Consider the following 24,956-nt stretch of genomic DNA (forward strand, 5'->3'; position numbering starts at 1 on the left):
CTCGTGTGTGTGTGTATGTATGTGTGTGTAGTCATGATCAAACTGCCAGAGTTTATCAGAATATAGCAGGACGTTATACACAGTTTCTGTTCACTATACATAAAATTCCCTTCTTATCCTCCTATCCATTACTTTATGTCTTTATAGGCTTCACTCTGTTCTTTATTTTCCACAGAATAATATCTGACCACCCAGACACAGGTATCACACTTAGTTCCGATGTATGGTCAATAGCTATTGGCCATCGTGTTTGTCGTTATGTGCATATGTATTTGTCCCAAAGGACTATAAACTAATCAGAGCAGAAGTAAGAACTCAGTGATCTTGGAAATGTTCAAAGGACTCAGCACTCTCAGAATGATGAAATTTTTTCTAGCATTAGCTTGACACAATCTAGAATCACCTAGGAAGAGGCTACCTGGATTGAGAAATTTCCAGAGCAGACAGGCTTGAGGTCAGACCTGAAAGATTTTCCTGTCTGATGACTGATGTAGGAGAACCCCGCCCACCACTGTCAGAAGCATCCCTAGGGAGAAGGTACTACATTGCATGAGAGAGTTAGCTGAGTGGGAGCCGCTGGGTAGTCCCCCAATCATGCTCCTCCATAGTTCCTGCCTCCAGACTCCCACCTTGAGCTCCCTGACCCCTGTCACTACTAGACTGTGATATGGAAGTGTAAGTAGGATATTCTTTCCTCCTCAAGATGCTTTGTGACAGAGTGTTTTATCACAGAAACAGAAAAAACAAACAAACAAATCCCAAAAATCCTAGCGCCCTAATCATCATTCCACAAAACACACCCAGGACATACTCTGCACCACGTTGTCTCACAAACACTTTTCACACAGTTCTTCCTTTAATCCTGGCAACAACTCACACAGTATCTTTTATTGCCTTACTTCACATGTGAGATCACCAAGTCCTAAAGAGTTTTAGTGACAGTCCCAATGTTCTTCTACCTAAATCACTCCAGCATTGGTCTTTGGTGCAGGGCAATTTCTCATCAGCACTTTTGCCTTGCTAAATTGCCAAAGAGGTAGATGTTGACTCCGAATCAGAACGCAGCACCTGGTGAGAGAACACCGCATGTCTGATGAGTCATGCTTTTAAATCAACACAATAAAAAAAACCTTGGCTACACAGCATCACTTCCCAAGGCCAGCTGGGATGTGTGGTCACGGTGGCTCCAAAACCCACTTGGGTGATATTCCAGCTTGAATAAGCGTAATTTGCACAGCCAGTCATCAAAGTTCTTCACGGAGGTCTTGTGATCAACTCCAGCTAGGCGACTGCCAAAAACTCGCTCATGCTTTGGCTGGCTGTCCTGACGCTCTTTGCTTAAAGCGGCGTATGATGTCTTTTTAGTTGCAAACCTAAGCTAAAAAATAAAAGGACAATCTGGCTAAATTACTCAAACTGAAGTCTCGATTCAGCTGTGGTTTGCTGACTCCTTACCGTGCATCCATCACTTTCAAACCTCTTCTGGCATCCTGTTGTCTTCCCAGTAACCCTGTGAGGTGGGCGTTGCCCTACATGATTTACAAATAGAAAAGTGGGTTCGGATGTGTGGAGTAACTTGGTAAAGGCTATCCAGCCTATAAGATGGAAGAATTTGATTCCAGGTTTCCTGCCTTTTTTTTATCCAAACTGGAGTCCTTCAAGGTTTGAGGTGGATAAAAAGAACAGGGAAGTAATGTAACACCAACCAGGTAGGAGTTGAAAACTTCAATTGTAACTGACTAACATTACTGAGTTCCCACTGTAGGATCGGCTCACTCTGCAAACTCCTCTTCCCTTTGCCCTCATAGAAGCCATGTGAAGTAGACATGATGCTCATCTTCCCACACTCCAAAAGAGAAAAACAATCCTCAGAGAAGTTTGGTCTTTTTTCTTCAAGTAGATCACCTAAAGAAAGTATAAAGGTCAACCATCTGAAAGTGTAGGTCTGAAGGTCAATATTACCAGAAGAACCCAGACAACCATTCCCAGCTTTGACCTATGTGTTAGAAGAGTGACTTAGGAAAGTTGCAGTCAACTCAGGTAGGTGGTGGCATTGTGACAATGAGTCTGCCCCACCCTGGTGGTCAAGGTACCCAGGTTACTCACTTGTGTCAGTTGGTTCTTCTCATCCCACCTTATTGAGAATAAACTGTGGAGGATGCTCAGGAGCCTTCTGGAGTCTTCGAGAAGTCACACATTGAAGTATGAGAAGGTCGGCTGATTAGTCAGAGTTCTTAACCATCCATTTTTAAGGCAGAGCAGATGCCCTCCCCCACCCCAGTCATGAGAATATCATTCTCCCTGAGGAGAATGGTGGGCAGCCACAATCTATCTAGGGAATAAAACCGTTTCTTGGAGTGATTGACAGCAGAGCTGAGCCCTGTCCATCACTTCCTGATGACAATGAACTTGAGTTGCGTCTTTCAAGGAGAATAGAAGACACACACGGAGGCCGAATGAAGATCTATTTTATACTAAGCTATTAGTGTACAAAGCTTAAAGAAATGTGCAGAGCTGTATTGTGTGTGTTCATGACTGATTACACTCTGTCCCTTTCGTCTATGGTTGAAGCAATTTTGAAGTGATAAATAACCACCTTAAAGAAGCTCAGCAGAGGAATATTCACAACCCCCTTTCATTGCTCAAGGTTCTTCCTGATCTTTGCTCATGTATTTTCCATTTGTATGCAATGATATCCACAGAACAACATTTTTATGTGGTCCAATTTCTTATGAAAATGTCTTCTGAAAACACAATGCAATGCGTGGCTTCCTAGGCTTCTCTCCTGTCTTCTTGGCACATATTGTCATCTCTGCTCTTAAACTCTCTGTTTGTTGACATCCATTTTAGAGGGTAGAGGGTAGGTTGGACTGTGAATTAGACACATGTAAACTAGTCTATTCTGTGGTGTATTTCCATTGAAGATAAATATTCATTGCATAGGGACAAAAGCAAAAGAGGGAGAAAAGATCAAAATAAAAGGTTAAAATAAGTTTTATACTAGTTTTTTTTTAAGTTAAGAAAATTGAGGGCGAAGAAATACACATAAGCCAACAAGCAGCTGTGCCTCAGGGAGCCTCGGCTGGCACCCAGACGCTGCTCCCAGGGCAGGCAGTTCTGGCTGTGCCACAGTTCTACGGAGGCTGGATAGAGTATGGAGGAAGAAATGCCTCACATACCTTGGCACCTGAGCCATCACTCATGCAGGAAATAGGGCTGTGTCACTTGACTGGTGGCATCGTCGCCTTTGCTGGGGAGGCCAAAGGTTCAAGAGCCACACCAGAAACGTGGCAGCTGCCCAAAGCCAGTGCTGCGTGCATTGCCGTGGAAGGAGGAGAGTGTGCACTAAAAAGGGAATCTCTCTCACAACCACAACCAATTCTAGAGCATTTTTTTTTTTTTACCTCCTGAAGAAACCCCGGCCCTCTCTAGTCCCTCTGTCCTTCCAGCTCTCGGAAACCATTAGTCTGGTTTCTGTCTCGATGAATTTACTAATTCTACATGGTTCCTGTAGATGGGATAGTGATTCTTTGTAAATACCTTGCTATCCACCAACAGAGCCTCACAGAAGACCCCGTGCCTAGTAGGTTTTTAGCAAGACCCTGTATTTGGAATATTACGTGATCATTTTAGGATCAAGATAACCCATGAATGAGAAACTGGACAATCCTTAACCCTGCCAGTGTTCAGTGTATGAGAATGATCTCAATATTATCGGACTGGAAGGATGACCTGGGCTTCCTAGGCCCTTGTACTTTCAGTCTATCTGATGATATAATCTGGGCACCATGCACCCAACCAACCAGAAATCGATTCCTTAAGAGAATGGAGTTCTCTCATGAGCTGGCACATCACACTGCGCGTTAACAGGCAATAACACTAAAACGCACTAAAGACCATGTAATTTATTCCCAACATGCTGTTATTCTTTCCAAAGCATTAGCTTTGGAGCAGAATGTTTGCTAAATGTTGTCTTTATTTCCAATGCTTGGGGTAAAGACCATATGCAACCAATGACTGAGAGATAATTGGCCAGTTTACAGCTCCAACCTCAAATGAACTCCCCATCTGGGTTGATTTCCTGGTAAAAAGATCCTGTTTTAATAAAATGTGAAAGCTGCAAGGAGGATGGAGGTACGGATCCCAGTATGTCTTGCTAGATAAATGACCAAGAGGAAAAGTCCTCAAAACCACACTGGTAGTCAGAGTTAACAGAAAGCCCAGGGGGAAAACAACCCACCGGTTTAGCATTTAAGTTTAAATGAAAATAACGTGAGTGCCTACAGCCCAAGGTGTGCCAAGGCTTGGAGAGAAATTAGCCAGGATGAACACCAAGAGTTTTGGAGGGTGCTAAGCATTATCAGCCTGCTTGGGGCCTAAGAATCTTTGCTTGGAGGAGAGACTAATGCTTTGTCTCAGTCTCGCCACCAATAGCCCACCAAATCCCTTTTGCATCTGGGCAGGAAATAGGTCTGTGTCACTCAGCTGGTGGCATCATTGCTGGGGAGGCCAAAGGTCCAAGAGCCATACCAGAAATGTGGCAGCTGCCCAAAGTCGATGCTTGTTTGCATTGTCATGGAAGGAGGAGAGCAGTGTGCATTGAAAGGGGAGTCTCTGTCACAGCCACAACCAACTCTAGAGCATTTTCATTACTTTCCAAAGAAATCCCACAATCTCAAACCAACACGCTTTCATTTGGCTCACGGTCAATGAGCCGGCATTTGGGCTAGCAATTAAACTACTGCTTTGTCTAGTAGTTGAAGAAATGAATGACTCACCCTTCTAGCCCAAAGGTGGTCTCAGGACAATGAGTCCCTGGATTGGGAGAAGTGCCTAAGAAGGTCAAGTCTTCCAAAAAGCCAGGAGATGCTTTGGAGGAGTGACTCATGCAAAGCCCCCAGTCTCTTCCTTTTACTATCATCTTGCCCAAGGTCAACCCGAGTCACTTGGTAACTCTGGGCTAATTTCTATAATGTAAAAGAACAGTCTTATTGTCTCAAGCTCACATTTCACACGACTCTCCTGGCTTTAGCATATAGTCTTCCCAGAAAAGAAGGCAATGTGTCCTAAAGAGTTCAATGGGTTATTTAGGAAATGCTAACTCTAAGATCCACTAGCCGTGCCGGGAATGGAGTTGCAGTGTTATTGAGGAGACACCTTGAAAGTGCTCATGACTGCTTGCTGATTGGCTCCAGGGAATAAGGAGAGGGGAGACAGATTAGCATGATGTCCATTATAGAGTGTGGTCAAGAAGAGCATGGGGGTAAGAAAGACTTTCCAGGAGAAATGAATACCAGGTGGGGTACTGAAGGAAGAGTAGGCAGTTGGCAGGCAGGAGCTGGCAGCTGTATGGAAGAGATGACTTGGTTGAAGTTAAGGGCCAGTCGGTGAAATGTAGAGAAGTAGAGATGGTTTGATGATTTGGTGTATCTTGTAGGGGGAGCATTGGGTGTGTGTCTTTCTAAAGAAGAATCCAGCCAAGATGGCAAAAGTCAGGTTCACAGGAGCTTTGTATTGGAAATGAAATGAGACATGCCTCACCAGGTTCTCTTGGTGAATGACAGCTGGGACCCTGACTTCTGGCTCAGCCTTTGTAATTACCTAAGTGTCGTCTCTTCTGCTCCAAATTGGTCAATCTGAAATCAAATCCTGTCCTTGCCGCCAGACACATACACAGCCTTGGACATATCTGTTGGCTGTATGGAGCCTCTTTCTGAGTTTTTTTTTCTTTCTGAGGCCAAACATTTATGGGGTTATTTTGAATATTCTCAGCCTCAAACAAGAATGATGCCTGGCATACAAATGTACTCATAAAATATTTGTGGAATCCAACTAGGTAAAAGAGTGGAAAGGAAATTCTACTGTCTGAAAAACAACCTTCAGCTTTCCAAACACTAGCAGCTGCCAAAGCAGTCTAGGACACCTGGAAAGAGGAGAAAAAGAATCTGAGCCCCGAGGAGGAGTGACAGGAATCCATGCACCCCAGCATCAGGAAAGAGCAAGCTAGCAAGGCAGATCAAAGTGTAGGTGTGTACCCTGTGCCTAAACAAGGGTGCTGCTGGGGCAGAGGGTGGCCAGAAGGGAGGAGGTGCCAGAGCTTTGATCAGAGGGTGCCTAGGAATACTCAGAAGCTGGTGGCTTCCTCCTCCCTCCTATTATCCTGGGGTCCTACCGGGCATTGAAAGAATTTTTTTTTTTTTTTGGTGCGATAGGAATGGCAGACATGTTCAACAGAAGCATTTAACAAACTTAGAGAAAGGAACTGACTCAACTCGATCAGAAGCATGAACAACCCTGCAGGGAACACTGTGTTACATGATAAACTGATAAATGCAATCTCCCTAAAAATCAAGAATAACATAAAGATGTCTTTTCTTCATGTATCTATTCGAAGTGATGCTGGAGGGTTTCAAGAGATGACTCAGCTGTTCAAGGTTAGGTTTACAATCAAAACATCAAAATGGTATCAGAGTTACTAGACAGGACAATTATGCAAGAAACAAACAGTGTCCACATTGGAAAAGAATAATGAAAATGGTCTGTTGGTCAGATAATGTGATCTTGTATATATATATAATTTATATATATAAAATAATTGTGAAAAGGAAGAACAAATTTTGGGAGAGGCCGAATTCTTGATTTCAAGCCTTGCTTTGCTACACACAGATACAGAAATCAATAAAACCAGAATTGGGTGTCCAGAAATAAACTATCTCAGTTACAGTCAGTTGGTTTTTCCACAAAATGGGTCAAGAAAATTCAGTGGGGAAAAACACTGCTTTTGGCCATTGGTACCAGGACACCTGGATCTCTACATGCAAAATAATAAAGTTGGACTCTTACCTATTGTCATACACAAAGGTAACTCAGAGTGAAACAAAGACCTAAATGTAAGAGCAAAAACTACAGAACCCTCAGAGGGGTTGGGAAATTTCCTGACATTGGAAAATATGAAAAACAAAAGGAAAACTAGATACTCAGCCAAAATTAATAAGTTTTGTGCTTCCAAGACTGCCTTAAAGAAAGTAAAAATACAATTAGGCAGTGGTAGCCCATGTCTTTAATCCCAGGATTTGGCAGGCAGAGGAGGAGGATCTCAGTGAGTTCAAGGCCAGCCTGGTAAACAGAGTGAGTTCTAGAACAGCCAGAGCTGTGACACAGAGAAGTCCTGTCTCAAAAAAAAGAAGGAGGAGAAGGAAAGAAGGAAGGAAGGAAGGAAGGAAGGAAGGAAGGAAGGAAGGAAGGAGAGAGAGAGAGAGAGAGAGAGAGAGAGAGAGAGAGAGAGAGAAATACAGCCTTGGAATGGAGGGAAACCATCCATAGGAGGCCCGACTCCTCTGTTCTTTCTACTAGACAACAAGACCACAGCTGGGTGATAAATGAGCAGTGGAGACATGCTTGTCGTCCTGTGCAGGCTGTGAGCCTCCAACAACAGTGCTATCAGGGTCGGTGGATACTTCTCTGTTCCTAGGATGGCACCTGCTGCTGTGTGCTCTCCTGATGGGACAGAAAGCCCAAGAATGACAGCTCCCTAGCAACCCTCTAAAAGGGGTTGATCTCACTCACAAGGACCCCTCTCTGGTGACTTAATCACATCCCAAGTGCCCCCACCTCCAAAATCTGTCACACTGCTGATTAAGTTTCAGCATGAGAATTGTAAAAGTTCTACTGTGACACATTCAGACCATAGTGGGGCCCATACCCATAATAGATAAAGAGCATCCTAACTAGGAAATAGAAGCCAACAACTCAAGTCAAAGCCACAAAGAACAGAGTAGATATTTCTTGGCAGTAGATGTGCAAATGGAGGGCAGACAGATAAAATGTGACCAATGTCATTAGCTAAGTGGTGTCACTTCACCCCCATTAGGACATCTGTAGCAAAACACAGTGCCAACTGATGACTAGACTTGGGGAAGTTGAAATCCGTATACATAGCTTAGTATAAAACAATGTAGTCGCTTTCATTAAAACACACGGTGTTTCCTTAAAACAATTAAACATAGAAATCAACTCCTGGTATGTAACCAAGAGGCCTACACAGGAGCTTAAATATGCACATATAGGTTTTGTTCTAGCTAAGTAGTGTTAATAACATAAGGCTCCAATGATCGGTAAGCAAACTGTGGTATATCTATACAATAAAATATTACTTGGCAATAAAAAGAAATAAATGATACATGTTATAATGTATATGAAACTGGAAATACTGTGTTGAATGAAAGACTGGCAAATTATCAAAGACCAGCTTAATGGGAGCCTAGTACTGGAAATGATACTTATTACATCATTGAACTTACATGAGATGCCTGTAATGCAAATCTATAAGAACTAAAAGTATATTGGTGATTGCCTAGTGATTCTTTTAGGGGAAGAAACTGATTGTCAGCTGTCATGCCTTGTGTGTATGTGGCAATGCTTGTTTCACTCTGAACATACTAAAAACCACCGAGCCATAGAGTTGAAATGGGTGTTGTATGGTGTGAGTTCTCTCTCATAAAACTATTGTAAAATGTTGAGGGCAAGGGATACAGCTCAGGGGTAGAGCATGCCCTGAAAGCCTAGTGCTCCATCCGCAGTACTGAATAGTAGCAAAACTAAGCCTCTTGAATTGAACACTTTCTAAATGCCAAGCACTGTCCTGAGATAGGTAATCTTACCTACCAGTTAGAAATCTGCCAAGAATGTTTATTTTCTTTATTCACAAGGGAAACACTTGAGTTAAGAGATGGTAAGGAACTGGGTGTGATGACGTGTGCACCCAGCACTCAGGAGGTAGAGGAAGGTGCATCTCTGTGAGCTGAAGTCAGCCTGGTCTACATAGCAGTTCCAAGGACAGTCAGGGCTGGAGGGAGGGAGGGAAGGAGGGAGGGAGGGAGGGAGGGAGGGAGGGAGGGAGGGAGGGAGGGAGAGAGGAGAGGCTGTCTCAAAAAGACATGTAGATGGGAACAAGAGACTCTGAGATCTGAGATCATGAATTAATAATCTGAGATCATAAAACAGAAGTTAGGATCCTGAACAATTTCTGGCTTGCTTTGAGTTTCAACGTCCTACAGATTAGTCTTTTCCAGATTCTTCCAGCCCGTTTACAATCCCAATCTGAGCCACTCACCACACTGACCAATCACTCAACAGCCAAAGTCAATGATGTCTCAGAGAATTCTTGAATTTCTCACCACAGAACTGGGCTGAGGTGTTAGCTCCCTGCTCCTGCTGGGCCATTCCTATAGAGGCCTCTGTCCTCAACGAACTGTGTCTGACCTATTGCTCACAAATTTGTTCTCAAGATGCCTTTAATGTCCCTCAAGATGTATAATTCTGTGCATGAAACTCATGACCCTGTACCCCCAGCGCCTGATTTTGCAGATTGTGAGTTGTGTTTGAAACGGAGTCTTGTTGCTGTTGGCTCTGTTCGCTTCCCAGTACCAAGAAGAAAAACGTGAGAAAAGTGTTAGGTCCATGAAGACTGGCTCTCACCAAGGAGAGTTTGGATGCATTTGGGGAAAATGCCTCTAAAGCAGATGGATTCCCATTTCATTTGGACTCAGCAACTAAGGGAAAAACGAGGGACAAGCGCCAAACGTGCTTGGGGTCTTGGCAACTTCCAAAGGCTGGAGACTGTTTTAGGAGATTTGACTGAGCTTGACAGAATCATATCTTGACCGTGGTCCCACCTTCAACAAATTCATGAATAGCTACAGCGACTCAGGTCTGACAAAGCCATGGACAGGACTGGTTTTTTTTGGGAAGTGGTACAGTGGTCCCCTTTGTCATCTGGAGTGATACCCTTGGAGTATTAACTGTGCACAGGGCTATATTCAAGGGGACTTTGAGAAAGAAGCCAAGGGAAGGAATGCAGCCATAGAGGGAAGAGGCATCTCTTCTCATGTTCTGTGTGATAGAGAGCAGAGGCTAGAGGGGTGCATCTCATGCCGGTTTCAATCTCACTGGCTGTGTACTCTAGAGTGATATCAGGAAACGTCTATTTCTTTGAGTACTCGCATCCTTTGGTCTTTCCACTGGGTTCTTTAATATCAGAGCAGAACCAAACGGGGTGTTGAGGTTCAGAGATCACTCAGCCTCATCTCTCCGCAAGGGTTAAGAAGAAGGTTAAGAAGAAACTAGACAGCAGTAAGGGTGGAGAGAACAGAGTTCCTGCTGAAGAGAGTTGACACGTGGTTACCTAAGGGCAGGTGCTACGGCCTGCTGTTGGCATCTCCCACAGGCCCCGAATGTACTCTTTGATTTACAGGAGTTATTGGGTGTTTACTGTAGTCTATGCAGCTCAAACTGTAAATGAAATAGACAAATTTCTTTACCCTCCTGTTGTTCACAATGTGATGGGTAACTCGTCATTTGCAAGATAGCATGTTAAATCATCGAGACTGTTTTGCTCTCTGGGCCTGGGATATGAGATTCGGGGCCTCACACATGCTTAACATGCACTCTCACATTGACCTACATCCTCTAGCCTGGCCTCAAATTACAAATTTCTTAAAAGGTCAATTGTTTAGTTAGACAAGAGTACAATTCAGATTTTCTCCCATAATTCCTTCTCAGAACTTTTACCCCGGTACTACAAATGTTTATTCTATTTTGACATAAAGTCTAGCGTTGACCACTACACTGCCACTTCAGAAAGGGGCTATTGTTTCTGTGGTTTTCTTTGATATCCTGCAATTAAAATTAAATTATCTAAGAAGAGGAAAACTAGATGATTATTTTAAAATATTTCCTCTAAAATGATGAAAAAACATAGAGATTAAGAAGTACTTACATTAACACAGAACCAAAGATTCCTCTTCAGAATTTTGTCCTTTCTCTATCACATATGAGTTATTTGTGTTTTTTTTTTAATCACAGAGAAAGGTAAATTTTACAGTAAAAAGAGAAATTAGAGGTTGAAGAAAAAATTAACTAGCAGTCTTGGATTTTTTTTTTCTTCAAGACAGAAGTATAGCTTCCAGTCTCCCTGTCTCTCCCTTTCTGCCCATCAGAATCAAATATTAATTCACGTTAGTGGGAAATTTCAGCTCCAGTCTAGGACCCCTGGTGCTCACTGGCCAGACTCTCTAACCAAATTGAAGAGCTGCAGGTTCAGTGAGACGCTATGCCTCGGAGATAAGGGGAAGGGTGACTGAGAAAGACTCTTGATGTCGAGTTATAGACTCTACATGTAGCTCACACACGTACACACACACACACACACACACACACACACACACACACACACACCCCGCGGCACAGATTTCTGAATTCTGTGTTTGTCTCAGTCTTGCCGCCACTGCCGCTGCATCCCCAGCTGGCCACAGCTGGTCCATTAATGCTCTCCAGCTGGAGGTTCAGCTTTTCCTGGGCTTTTCTGAATGAAATGAATCCTGTACCATGATTCCTCATTCTTGGCGAATTTGTTAACTCCGCCTGTCAGACACAAGACTCAGTGGATGACAAAGGGTTCCCAAGCAAATTGCTGGTACTTAGGTCTCAGAACTCCTGGTGATGCGGACGACCATGGTACCCAGACTAAATGCGCGCTCAGCTTCCTTCTTAGGTCTTGTTCCCATCTGTCCACTCATTCTGCAGGGCAAAGCTGGATCCCCAGTGGTTCCTCTTTAGCTGAACAGTTAGCTTACCTGGCATACTAGCTCCCTTTCTGGTAGCTCCTGTAACACAGTGACGAATCCTGTCTGTCTGCTTAGGATATGACTTTATACTATGTGCCTGTTAGACACCCCTTGTCTAGCAATCCACTCTAACCAACGCTTGTCACATACACGTTATTAGTGTGGCCATTCGCAAAAGCAAGATGGAGGCAGGTGTAGACCCAGGAGTAGTGAGTGTAAACTGATACCGGCACCTGAGCTATCTCAGTGCATATGTCTGTCTCAATGTCTACCTGGTCTGTCTCACGGTGTGTGTCTCTAGTTAATTCATGCTGAACTATAGCCCAGTCTTCATTGTAGACAGCAATGCAAAGTTTCTAAGGTCCAGTCGTTAAACCCTGCCCATCTGTAATTGACTCGTCTTCACGGTCAGGAGGGAGACATTTGGTGTCAGTATTTATTAGGGCTGCTAGATTTTCTCCAGATGGATTGGGCCCTAGCTATAGAGATAGACAGACCTGGGTCCAGTCCTCTAGAGGAAGTCAACATTTTGAAACTAGGAGTGGCCTAGAGAAGCTCTCTGGGTTTAAGAAAAGACCCCATTAAGTCCCGTCTTGAAACAACACAGTATCCATGTGCCCTTATTTCTTGCTGTAGGCAGAGCGCTGCACGGATTTTAGACCATTGCTGTAATGCCGAGTTTCAACAGTGCTCCATTTTCCTTTCGTCTTTATTCTAATTATGCCTTGAAAGAAAATCTAACATTGAATGTGGTAATGAGTTTGTGGGTAAGAAAATAAAAGTGAAGCTAAACAGAAGCTGTTTGGTGAGTCAAATGGCTGTAGGCAAGTCAGCTTACACCCGCCAGGTGCACAGATGGCTTTCTTAAATGCCTCTTTTTTCATGTTTAAGGAAGGGAGAAACTGTCCCAAGCTCATGACTCCCCGTTCAGTACAGAGGATGCTAAACACTTGACCTTTTGATCCATGTCCTAAGCAGAGTGCAAGTTCCCAAGTTGGAGTCCTGCGAGTCCAGGCCTGTGGTTTGTAGCCTGGATCCCTGCCTTTTAAAATACTGTGTCTCTAAGTCAACTTCAAAATGAGGACTGAGATAAACAAACACTAGATCATTTCGGTTTTGTGTCGAGTGAGTGTTTGCTTCAAACAGAAGCAAAAGGGACCCAGAAGTGGGAGGGTGGGACTTAGAAAAATGAAGCATTAGATGTTACTGCCATCTAGTGATGACTCAACCTCCCGCTGACAGAGTCGGATTTTCACTACAAAGGGGTATGGCATTGCCCTGCAGCCTAGCCTAGCCTTGCAGGCTTGGGCCTAGAGCCTGGGTAACTAGAGGAAGGAATGGTGGCACAAGGCCCTTCTCCTCGCGGGTGAGAAGGGAAACTCCGTGTCGTCTGCTGTAGTATTCATTGCATGGGCCCGTGGAGATGGCATGGTTGGTAAAACTCTTCCTGCACAACCGTGAAGAATTTGAACTCACAACACCCACAGAGCTATGTAAACATCGGACTTGGCATGCTTGATGCCAGAGCTCAGGAGAGAGAGACTGGGGAATACACGGAGCAAGTGGGGGCACTGGCTAGCTAGATTAGCCAAACCAACACGCTCCAGGTTCAGTAAGAGACCTTGCATGAATATGGAAGTGATTAAGGAAGATACCCAGTGTTAACCTCTGGTCTCCAAACACAACTGCACACACATGCACATGTGTGCCCACACATGTGAGCCACATATACTCCCACAAACACTTGTAAAAAGCATTTTAAAACAACCTTCATTGGAAGAGCGAACGTTTTCTTAAACTAAGTTTTTGATTGTGTGTGTGTGTGTGTGTGTGTGTGTGTGTGTGTATACACATGTAACCGCACATGTGAGGAGGACACAGGACAATTTATAGGCATCAATTCTCTCCTACCATGTGAGTCCTGGGAATGGAACTCAAGCCAACATGCTTTGCAGGAAGCACCTCTACTCACTGAGCCTTCTCGTCAACCTCGGCAATTTCTTTCTGACAACTCCATGATCCCTAAGCTGTAATCATGACTGTGATATCCTGGTCCCCTGCTGTGCCTAGCACAAGCCTTGTCTCTACATAACGGAGCTCACTCGCAGCTACGATGTACGTGAGTGCGGAGGGAATGAGGAAGCGACCTGAAGTGGAGCTCTGCTGAGTGCTACGTAGAGAGAAGGAAGACAGAAGAAAAATAGGATGATTGAGAAAGGATGGATTGCCTGCCTTAGGCCAGCTGCCCTTACCATGTTTCTGGGCAGTAGGAACGTCCTAATAACTAGGGCTTAATGAGAAAGATGAGAAAATTCAAGGGCAGGAATGTTAGGCAAATGACCAGAGATGACACAGCCAGCCAACTACAATGGTAGAGCTACAGCATGAAGCCAATGCCTTTGCTTTCTTGGTACAGGGAGCATGTGCCTTGGAAGGCACCGTGATGTGGGTGAGAAGGAGCACGGAGAGCGTGATGGTGGAATGTGCTCCCTCAACTCAGGACTGAGCTGGACACCCTCAGATGGCTTCCTCTGGTGCTTGTGCAAGGTGAGGGGGAGCACAGATGGACGTGGGTGCAAAAGGCTGAAACTCTGGCAAGTTTTTGTAAAATGAACACTCCTCCCTCTGAAGAAAGTCGTGTTTCCTAAAGGTATCCATCTCTGAAAGCTTACAAAGGCAAGAAGAAGTGTGAGAGAGGCGAGAAGTCCAGTCCCAGCGGTCCCTTTGGTGTACAGAGGAAAGGACACCGGTGACGATGAACCAGATGTAGAGCGACTTCTACTATCTTGAAAATTGGATGAAAGCCAGAAGCTGAAACCAGTGAAGATGAACTCGGTCCACTTTCTCCCTTGGCAGCAAAAAAGCATCTTGTTGCCTTTGTACCTGATGCTTGATGAAATTTTGGGAAAGTTCAAGTCAATGAACATGATAAATTTCATTCCAGGTCTGGTATCTATAGCCTCCTGCAAGACCCTGCATGTGATTTTTTCTTTTTTCTTTAGCCAGGGAAGAGATGTGGAGTGACTTTGAGGTCTCAGAATGAAATGGGATCAAACCTTGGTCCTTAAAAACAAAAGCAAAACAAAAAAGAAAACAACAACAAAAACTACTTGAAGCAGATTCTTCTCTCTTCATTGGATTAGGTGGTAAACAACAGAACAAAACAGAAAATACGAGTCTTGTTTGTTTTATCATTTAATGTAATTGGACTGAAGCAAACAGAGCTGAAGATCTATATTAGGGTAGACTGTTAAAGACAAAAAGTAAGAATGACCACAATTCTTCCCTGCTCCTTGTACCCAGGCTTTTTCATTTTAACTTTGTGCTTTCTCTCACTACTCGGGAAAAGTTTATTTCTCAATCTTGAACACAAGCTAGTTTATGGGTTGCTTTTTGTTTTTTAGCAAATAAGATATAATTATAGCAGTGTGACATGTTGGAGCCTAACTCCTTAGAGGACATGCACCCTACCATTCTCTTAGAATTACGATTACCCACACAACAAAGCCAGGGCCTTCTGAATGTCAGATAAAGACACTTGCCCTTGCCCCTCATGTCTGCCTTCCAATGCCCTGCATGATGGAGGTGACAGAGATGCAGACAGACGAGGAAGTGTCCTAGAAATGAACACACAGGACCATAGTAACCTCCAAGGAGGAGAGAGTGAGGGCTTAGCCTACCAGGAGCTGGTTGTTTGAGACCTGATGACATTAAGCCTGACCTTTTGAGACGTGATGGTGTTGAACTTGACTTTTTAAAGCCTGAGTGGAGCCACAGGTATGAGACTTGCTCGCAAGATAATCAAGGGCTGGGGAAGGATCTTAAAGAGGCAGGAAAGAGGAGGAACTTTCCCCCACACACAATCCCCCCATGAGCCAGACGGTTGCAGGGCAGTCACAGGCATTCAAGTCAACAGTCCTTGACTTTGGCAAAGCTCTTACCCTCCTCAGCTTTCTAATCTATACAGCTCAGATAATAACTTCTTAAATACACACACACACACACACATATACAAGTACATACCAATACACACACACACACACACACACACACACACACACACACACACCTTCTATGTGGCTATGAAAGAACTTTTTAAGTTTGGAGACGCCGTTGTCCATGAGGTCAATATCCAAGGCACTTTTGTTTTCCTACTTCTTCCTTCCATGGTATCACATAATGTACACTCAGCTTTTTTTGTTTTCTTTTTAACTCCATTTTCTCATCTACCCAAATAGGGCATGAGTCAGGGGGCTAATGGGAAGATTAAATGAGATGTGAAATTGCTTTTGATTTTGTGAAGCGTTTTATGTTTCCTGCTGGCTGTGTTTTCAGAATACCAAATAGATGTGGCATGTCGAATTAAGAGTAAACATTTATATTACACGAATTGCTATCAATAATAATTTGTGATCAGCAACACCAGCTCTGTGTATGCGAATCCCAGACTGATGTCTGGGTCCCGCTCCAGGGGAGCCTCATGAAATGGGTCTAGACTGTACCCTGGGAATCATGGGAGACTTTCAAAGCTCCGGGAGATTTGATAGTTCGAAGTGGGGGCAGGGAGGCTGGGTTGTTCCCAGTGAGTGGCAGCCGTGGCTGGGCATGCCATTATTACTCTTTGTTCCTGGACAGTTGTTACTTCTGACAGTCCTTATCTGCCACACAATTTTCTTTTGATTTGGGCCTGATTATCTATTTATCCGGGGCGTTTTATTTCCAGCTTAATTTTTGCGAGTTTTGATCAACCCACTTCACGATTTTCATCCTGCCACATGAGAATGTACCTGTCACCTGAACAATGAAGGTTGGATGAAATCCTTCATTCTGATTTGAAAGAAAAAAAAACATCATTATGGTGAATCTAGAAGGTTCCCTTTCTACCACTGAAACTTTGTCTTTGATGTTTCATGGTCTGAGGGGCCTAACGGGGACCATGATTACAATTCAGTCCTTAATCAGAGTGACTGAAGTCGTACAAAAGAGATTTCAAGGGCCAAGCAGAGACTCCAAGAAAACGGATCTTTGTGAAGGAAGAGGGGGTGGCCAGGGGTCGCCAAGATAAAAGATGAGTTCTAGAAAAGGATTAATCTTCCCCAGGAACATGCAAGTGGCCTCAAGGCTGACTATTGCACGGCAGCTGTGGAACCACACAGCAAGGGAAAAAAAAAATCAGACTTCAGAAAGGAGTCGTTGAAAGCTTGAGGTCAGCCTCAACGGCACAAAGACAGACGTGTTCCTAACAGAGCCCTTTCTTGTTGGCTGTCAGCGCCTTCCCTTGCAGTTAGGTTTACAGGCAGGGACAGCGGGCTTCTATCCTTTCGCCAAAACAGGAGAAGATTTGGTTGAGTCAATACAGTCCATCCGGGAGAGGGCTCTGGCCAAGCCTCTTTCTTCTCCCTCCTCCCCCTCCCTGCAGAAAAGAGCAAGGGGGTGAAATGGCAGCTTGAAAAGGCATGGTGGCTACTGCCGGCTCTGGGATGTTCTAAGCCTCAGCCGCTCTCCCTGCTCCAGGGTACAATTATCCTTGTACTTAATTGGAGGTTCAGGAGAGCTTATTAGCTTGCTCTATTGTTGCATAATTCAGGCATTCAGTTCAAGCGTCTTTAAAAGCCTCTGGGTTGCAAAGGACGCTCTTCCAAGCGGTCCTTTTAGGCAGTGGTTGAGGGGATGGAGAGGACCCAGGGAGAGGCTTACAGAGTCAGGATAGAGGAGACTTGGCCCTGGTTCTGGCCTTTCCTTGCTGCTTTTTTTTTTTTTCATAAGGTGGGGTCAGCCAAAAAGCCAACCTTTTTGGGCATCTACTTCCTTCCTCCCCCCTAATAAGAAGGCAAAATTAGGTCAGCATTTCCCAAAGTATGTTCCCAGAGTACTTTTTCTCTCAAGATACTTTGTAAGAAAACGGTCCCATGGTCTTGACTTGCTTCAGGAAATGCAGTGCCACAGGCCTGAGGGTGGTGGATGCCCTAGATCGGCTCATTCAGTGTCTCTTCCCACTTCTCTCCAGTCTAAACCTCTGTGCTGTCTTTCCCAAGCGTCTTGATGCTAGAACTGTGGCTGCAATTAGGACACTAGTCGAGATTCATCAGGAAAGGACCTAAATTTGGAACCAATGTGGGTAGGAGAGAGACGTTTGGCTAACTGGCATGGTGTGATTTCTCAGCTTCCGGATAGTGGCTGAGGTCCCTTAACAAAGCAGTTCCCTGCCCTGCTCATCAGCACTATCCTTGAGGTCCAGTATGGAGCTTGCCCTAACAGCATGCAGCCAGCTGTATAGGCTCTCAGTTTTCGGTACCGAACCCCTAGATGATTAAATGGTAGAGTGAATTCCTGGGCGGGAGCAGCAGCAGAAGTGTCTGACTCTCAGTCTCTCCTCTTGGTTGGTGACAAACCTGCTGTGAAAGGCTCCACAGTTTCTTGAGTGTGCTTCCCACTTCCTGGTTTCTACATTGCTTCTGCCTCAATGATTTGCTGCCTTTTCTGGCCTCAGCATTGCCAGTCACAAGTATAGCCCCCCTTTTTCCTATCCAAATTCTTCTTAGAGCTGAATCATCAGAGATGTTGACTGTGTGTCCTTCACTATCTAGCTTTTCCTCTCTTTTCTCTCTCTCCTTATTCTAGACACACTTAAAATCCTGCTGGTCACTCCCAGAGTGCTTTCCTTCATCACCCTGTCGCTAAAGCCGTGTCAATCAGACGTGAATGCTCTGTTTCTGCTCTAAAAGTGACCCATGATAAACCAAAATTATACTGTTAATACAGTCCTTCTAAATATGATAGGTATCGAGGAGATTGGGGCAGGACAGTGGAGCTGACCAGGCTGGTGGAAGGATAGCCTCAGCCTCCCCAAGGCTGGTATGTGAATCATATCTTGAGGAATATCAGGAGTAGCCTGGTACTGTGACTGTTGTAGTGGATTTGGCCCGTTTCTGTGAAAACGAAAACAAAACACCACGAAGGATTTTGGCTTGTTTAAAAAATTCAAAAGGGTAACTGTGTGGCTGGTATGTCAGGATGGAAGGGATAATGGGAAGAAACAACTCAAGGAAGGAAGGGCAGTCACTATTGGGAGGTATTTTCTGTGCCACACAAAGTAGCAAGCAGTGGATGATAACAGCAAGATTCCTGGCACTAGCATCCCAAATAGAGCCACACTGGTCAAACGGTGCTCTGGTGTCAGTTCATAAGGGGCTAGGCAGTGGCATGCTTGTGCAATATCACATTGTTCATAGAAGCCACTTAGTTACGTATTGAGGCGCTACTTGTCTTAGGTGCCTTCCTTATGGATGCATTTGAAATTGAACATGTTTAAAACCTACCTTCTGGTATTTGCCAATCTATGCCCCTACGTTACCCTGTGTGGGTCAGTTTTTGGCAGTTTAACACAAACCGGAGTTGTCTGAGAATAAGGAACTTGAGTTGAGGGCCTGCAGGCAAACCTGTGGGGGATTTTCTTGACTGATGGTTAATGTGGGAGAGCCCAGCCCACGGTGGATGGTGACATCCATGGGCAGGTGATCCTGGGGCCTATAAAGCAAACACTATGGTCTTGGCTTCAGTTTCTGATTCCTGGTTCCTTGCTTGGCTCCCCTCATGCTAGACTGTAGCCTGTAAGCCAAATAACCCCCCTTCCCTGCCAGCTTGCTTTTGGTTATAGTCTTTATTACAGCAACAGAGAGAAAGCTAGGACATACCCCGTGCCGTGCAAATCTTGACAAACAGCCCTCTCATTTGGTTTTGCAAAAATCTGGAACCTTTTAGTTCTTCCTTCCCATTTTTCTTACACCCAATCAAAATCCTACACCTACCTTGTTGGTTTGTTTACCCTTAAATATCCCAGCACCCATTAGATCTCTTCTTTTGGAAGGCGGACAGAGCTGACTCCATCAGATCTCTTCTTTTGGAAGGCAGACAGACCTGAGCGGTATTGTCGGACTACTCTTCCATTCTGCAGATGGGGCTCTTCCAGCGATCACCCTCAGACTATGAAGGCTGGAGGGAAACTGCCCCTTTGATCTAATGCTGCCAATCTCCTCCCTGCTGAGCCGTCCTCGTCTCTTGCCCAGAGGCCACTCCCTTCCATTCATCCAATTGTCCTCCCTCTGCCTACTCTTCTGTGACTTCATTTTTATGCCAGAGTGCAAAATGCAAGTGAAATCCCGTTGACCTCTTTCCAGAGTCTTGTAATAACTGCTCTTGTTCTCAGGGTCCAGACAGACATAGGTAACACAGCTTACTTCAATGCCAGGCCTGTAACCACTCAGCATCTTTACCTTTCTCTCTTCTAGTCACGTGAATTCTGTCACAGGGCTTTTGGTTTTGTTTTTTTTTTTTTTCCAGGCCACCCTCATTGCCATGTACTTTCCTCCACCCACCAACACTCACATACTAGGGAGACACTCAGCGCTGGCTGTTATAGCACTGGTAGAACTCATTGTCTTAGTTTGGGTTTCCATAGCTGGAACAAAACACTAGAGCCATAAAAGCAAGTTGGGACAAAAAGAGTCTGTTTATTTGACTTACATATTCATATTGCTGTTTATTACCAAAGGAAGTCAGGATAAGAACTCAAACATGATAGGATCCTGGAGGCAGGAGCTGATGCAGAGACCATAGAGGAGAGCTGCTCTCTGGCTTGCTTCCCCTGACTTGCTCAACCTGCTTTCTTATAGAACCCATGACCACCAGCCCAGGTATGGCACCATTCACTGCGGGCTCCCATTGATCACTAGCTGAGAAAATGCCTCACAGCTGGATTTTATGGAGGCTTTTCCTCAACTGAGGAACCGTTCTCTCTGAGGACTCTAGCTTGTGTCAAGTTGACACCCAAACCCAGCCAGTCCACTCACTGTTGCAGTTCAGAGCCTCATAGAGCCTGTTCAATGAAAAGAGGCTGGGCCAGCGAGATGGTTAGGATGGTAAAAGTGTTTGACGACCTGAGTTTGATCCCTGGAACTCCTTGAGGAAGGAGAGAAGTAACTCCTGATAGACAGGTGTCCCCTGGCAGCTCTCAAAGTACCATGGCTTGCAACTTACACACACACAAACACACACAAACACACACATACGCTGTTGAAGATGATTGTGATGATAGTGATAAAATTTAAAGTATTAAAGAGAAAAATAACAGATGCACTTATTGAATATGTTGTGTGAACTAAGCACGTTGCTCTCACTAACCCATGTGTTTCACACGTGACACCAGTGGTTCTCAACCTTCCTAATGTTGGGACCTATTAGTACAGTATTCCATGTTTTGGTGACCTTTCCTCCAGCCATAAAATTATTTTCACTGCTGCTTCATAACTGTAATTTTGCTACTGGTATGATTCGTAATGCAAATATCTGTGTTCTCCAATGATCTTAGCACGTGACCCCTGTGAAGATGCCGCTTGACCCACCAATGGGTGGCAGCCCATGGTTGAGAACCACTGTGTTACACCATCTCCAAAACAACCTGTACTCTTAAAAATAATAAAAATGGCAGCTCAGTGGGAAGCGCGTGCTGAGAAATCAAATTCAGTCATAATATCGATCTGCCCCATCTTCTTCTGTGGATATCGCTCACTTGGCTTTTGGGTTCAGGATAGTAAGAATGGCAGGAAACTGGGAAACATGCATGTGATTTCATGGTGTGATCCTGCCAAGAGGGAAGCTGGAGGCTCATGATGTAAAAATACACATTCACACAGAACATTCACATGAGGTAGAAGAGCATCTCTTGGCTGTTTTGTTCTGTTGTCATAGATGCTTAAATCACGGTGGGAAGAGTGGAAGAGGCAGCAGTTTATATTCAAACATCCACAATTGCCCAAAGTGGCCACCCAGACCAAGGTCAAAGCTAAATAACACTTGCAACAAGGAATTCTGCAGACTTCGGGGCACAGGGGCTACAGAGGGAGAAAGAACACGGGAGAATGATAAATAAAATTATTTTTCTTGCTGCTGATTTTCTTACTGTAAAGCCATTATCGCTGCCATAGCAACACTCTCATTGAGCACAACATGAATATGTAGATTTCCCAGAGGGAAAAGGAGTGAGTTGCACCTTTGTGTGCTCTTACTAGGAAAAAGATAAAAGAAGCAGGTTTAATTTCAATTCACAGTTGACTAAACAGGGGTCTGCATCCTCGTAGGTAATTATTCCAGATGAATTCTTCGCCAGCAGAGATGAATAATGTGGTTGCTAAGACCATAGAAAAATAATCTGTAGTGTGTGTGTGTATGCTGTGTATGCATGTGTATGTGTGTTCTGCCTGCATGACTGAGAAGGAGAGAAAAGGAGAGGCTTGCAACCATTACACAGAGAGTTCTGGAAAGAAATCTATGTAAATAGCTGCCCCCTTTGCAGTGGAAGCTTCCAAAACACCTTGATTAAGGGAGCCCTTGAAGCATTAAAGCAGAGTCCAGAGGTTTCCAGAATAGAGACTGGACTGTAGGAAGTAAGGAAAAACACTGGGGCGCCATACCATAGACACCCTAGTGTGGTTCTCAACCTAAGGGTCATGACCCTTTTGGGGGTTGCATATCAGATAATTTCCATCTTGATTTATAACAGTAGCAAAATTACAGTTTTGGAGTAGCAATGAAATAATTTTATGGTTGTGGGGGTCACTGCAACGTGAGGTTGCAGCTTTAGGAAGGTTGAAATCCACTGCCCTCAAGTGAGGCTTAGAATGACCACCTCATAAGTGTGGGCTGGGACTAGAGAAGCACAGTAGTGCCTCAGGTTACCTGGGTCTTCACAAAGAGTTGACTTTTACCGAGCTTGCCTTAGAGCTAGTCTGTGATGTGCCTCCGCAAGTTGGCCCTTTGCATTGAGAAGGACTCTGTGTTTTATTTCACATCTCCAATAAAAGCGATGACAGGATCCATCATTTGGAGTGTGCTCTAGGGACAGATACTCCCACGTCTCAGGCTGATAGCGCACAGAAGGAGGGACCACTGTTTCTTGACTGAGGTCTAAACCAAGACACAGAGACATCATGGATTTCCCAGAAGAGACTCAACTTCCAGGCACTCCTCTGTGATATAGTAACTGCAAGATTGGTTGTGCTAATAACTTGTGCAGAGCCCACTGTGATCAGAGGTGTGGCCATGACGAAGGTCACTCTTGTTGCCTCTGATGGTGCCACGTTCTCTCTTCCTCACCCATCTTTTCCCTAGGCACTCTTGTAAACTCGCTTGCATCTCCACTTACTTGCCTCCCCGTTCGTGTCTATTTCACTACCTGGCTAGTTCTCCTTCTTGAAATACAGATATGCACGTGTATGTGTGGACAGAGAAGCATAAACGCACACATGCTTGTGTATTTGGGAAAGATCTGTTGAGCAAATCCCACCTAAGACACTTTTACAAACTCTTTAATTGTTTCACTGAGCAAAGCAAAGACAAACGGTGTTGTGTTGTGAAGCTAAGATTTGGAGTTGGGGAGGAAGTGTTCGGCGGGCAGAAAACAATAGCTAAAAGAAGCAAGTTGAAATGGAAGGCCACACAAGAACTGGGCTGGGGCAAGGGAGTCGAGGTAACAGGCAGGTCACAACATTAAGTAAAATGGTCAGGAAAGGCCGCAGTGACGATCACTTGTAATGCAGGCTGGCTGTCAAATCTCAGAGCAAACAGGAACTGTGTTGGTTTAAGCTACATGGTTTTTCCATCGCCTTATTTTCATTGAGATTCTGGAAGTCCCAGGAAACCATGTGTTGTTACATCACTTCTTGAATGGGCAGAATTAGACTGAGGAACTCCAGATCCCAAGTTAATCAGAAAGGGCCTGCAAGGAGCCAGGCTGGAGTTTGAAACAGCGAAGCGCCAGACTAGAAAGATCAAGACCAGATCTTGGCGACAGCATGGCGTCAGCTTGGAGGCGTGAAGAAATTGGACAATTTATGGCCAGCCAGTGAGGCTGCGTCATCATGCCTGCCTTGCAGAAGTGCTCAGGGGAAAGAAGAAATATGTTTTCTGGTTCTATTTTCAGTTTCCCTGGCTCTGGGCTCTATGGCTAGCAGACTTCTTTGAAGGTACACTGCAGCGGCTTTTGTTTCCAAAGGAAAACCCAAAGAATCGATGTTGGGATTTCATGACTCAGGTGGGCAAAAGGGGTTCATACTGCCTTTAGTCCTGGGAAAATGTGGGCGGATCAGCTAAAAGACAGGAAATTCACAAATAAGGCTGGCCCTGGATAGCACGTGGGAATGGCCATGTCTGTAAAGCTGAGAAAATACAAACAATATGGAGCTGTTTAGTATCTGGGAGAAAGTGTTCAAACCCAGAAGCTGGTTCCTCATGCATCGCCATCCTGTAAACATGTTAAAAAGTCAAGTTATATTAACTGTACCCGTCTATTACACAATGATAAATATTAGAAAGTCTAAAATGTCCATTCATTATATTAAGGACATAGAATAACACGGGATGCTCTATCTCATGTATCATGTCACACTGTCTTATTTCTTCTCAGATCTGCCTTCCTATGCTTGGATCTCGGGCATCAGTCCATTGCAATGCGTTCTGATTTTATCAAAGAATGATTGACCAGCAGGACATCCTATTAAATGTCTTCCCATTTCCTGAAAGGTAAAAATTCAAATGGTGTATAAAGGATTACACAGTCATCTTGATATGTCCTCCACGTATCTACCTAAGCTTGTGTCCCTGGGACTCCCCCTGTAGGTATCCTTCCTCTTTTCTGCGCATCTCTGTCCAGTTCCCAGAAGAGGGCATGCTTGCAGGATGCAGTCCTGCTTGACAGCGGGCCCGGGGCTGGAGCCTGCTTCCATCTCCGTATCTCAGCTGAACTTGCAACTTCTTGTCAGATTTCTTAACTTTCCTTTTCCATCAAGCTGAGTTGGGTTAGAAAGTCCCTCAGAACTTCAAGCCCTCCTCTCCCACAGCCTCCACCGGCTTTTCACGTAACCCTTCCTCAAATAAGGGGTTGCTTGATGTTCGTCGAGTTAAGATGATCTTGCTTCACCTCCGAGAAGAGGACCATGCTGTTCGGCATGTGTGTTCATTCTTCTGTGCTCTTCGGCCTGCTCCTATCTGTCTCCTGGCTCTGCTCTCTGGATGACTTGCTCTATCCTGGACTACGGCTGAAACCAGGCTCTGTGCGGGGTTTCAGTTTAATGCTCAAGGGGGCAGTGTGGTAATGCGAGAGAAAGCAACCTCTCCTCTAGGAAAAGCCTTGGTCCTTTTTTTTTTTTTTTTTTTTTTTTTTTTTTTTTTTTTTTTTAAACACGAAATCTTTGCCCTGGAAATTAAATTATATTTGGGATTTTTGGGTTCCCCTCCCCCAAACCCCGCCGTGGGAGGTTTCGGAAAGTTACTGTGGTG

This window comes from Myodes glareolus, chromosome 9, assembly GCF_982192425.1.
Source record: "Myodes glareolus chromosome 9, mMyoGla1.1, whole genome shotgun sequence".
In the NCBI taxonomy this organism is placed as follows: Eukaryota; Metazoa; Chordata; class Mammalia; order Rodentia; family Cricetidae; genus Myodes; species Myodes glareolus.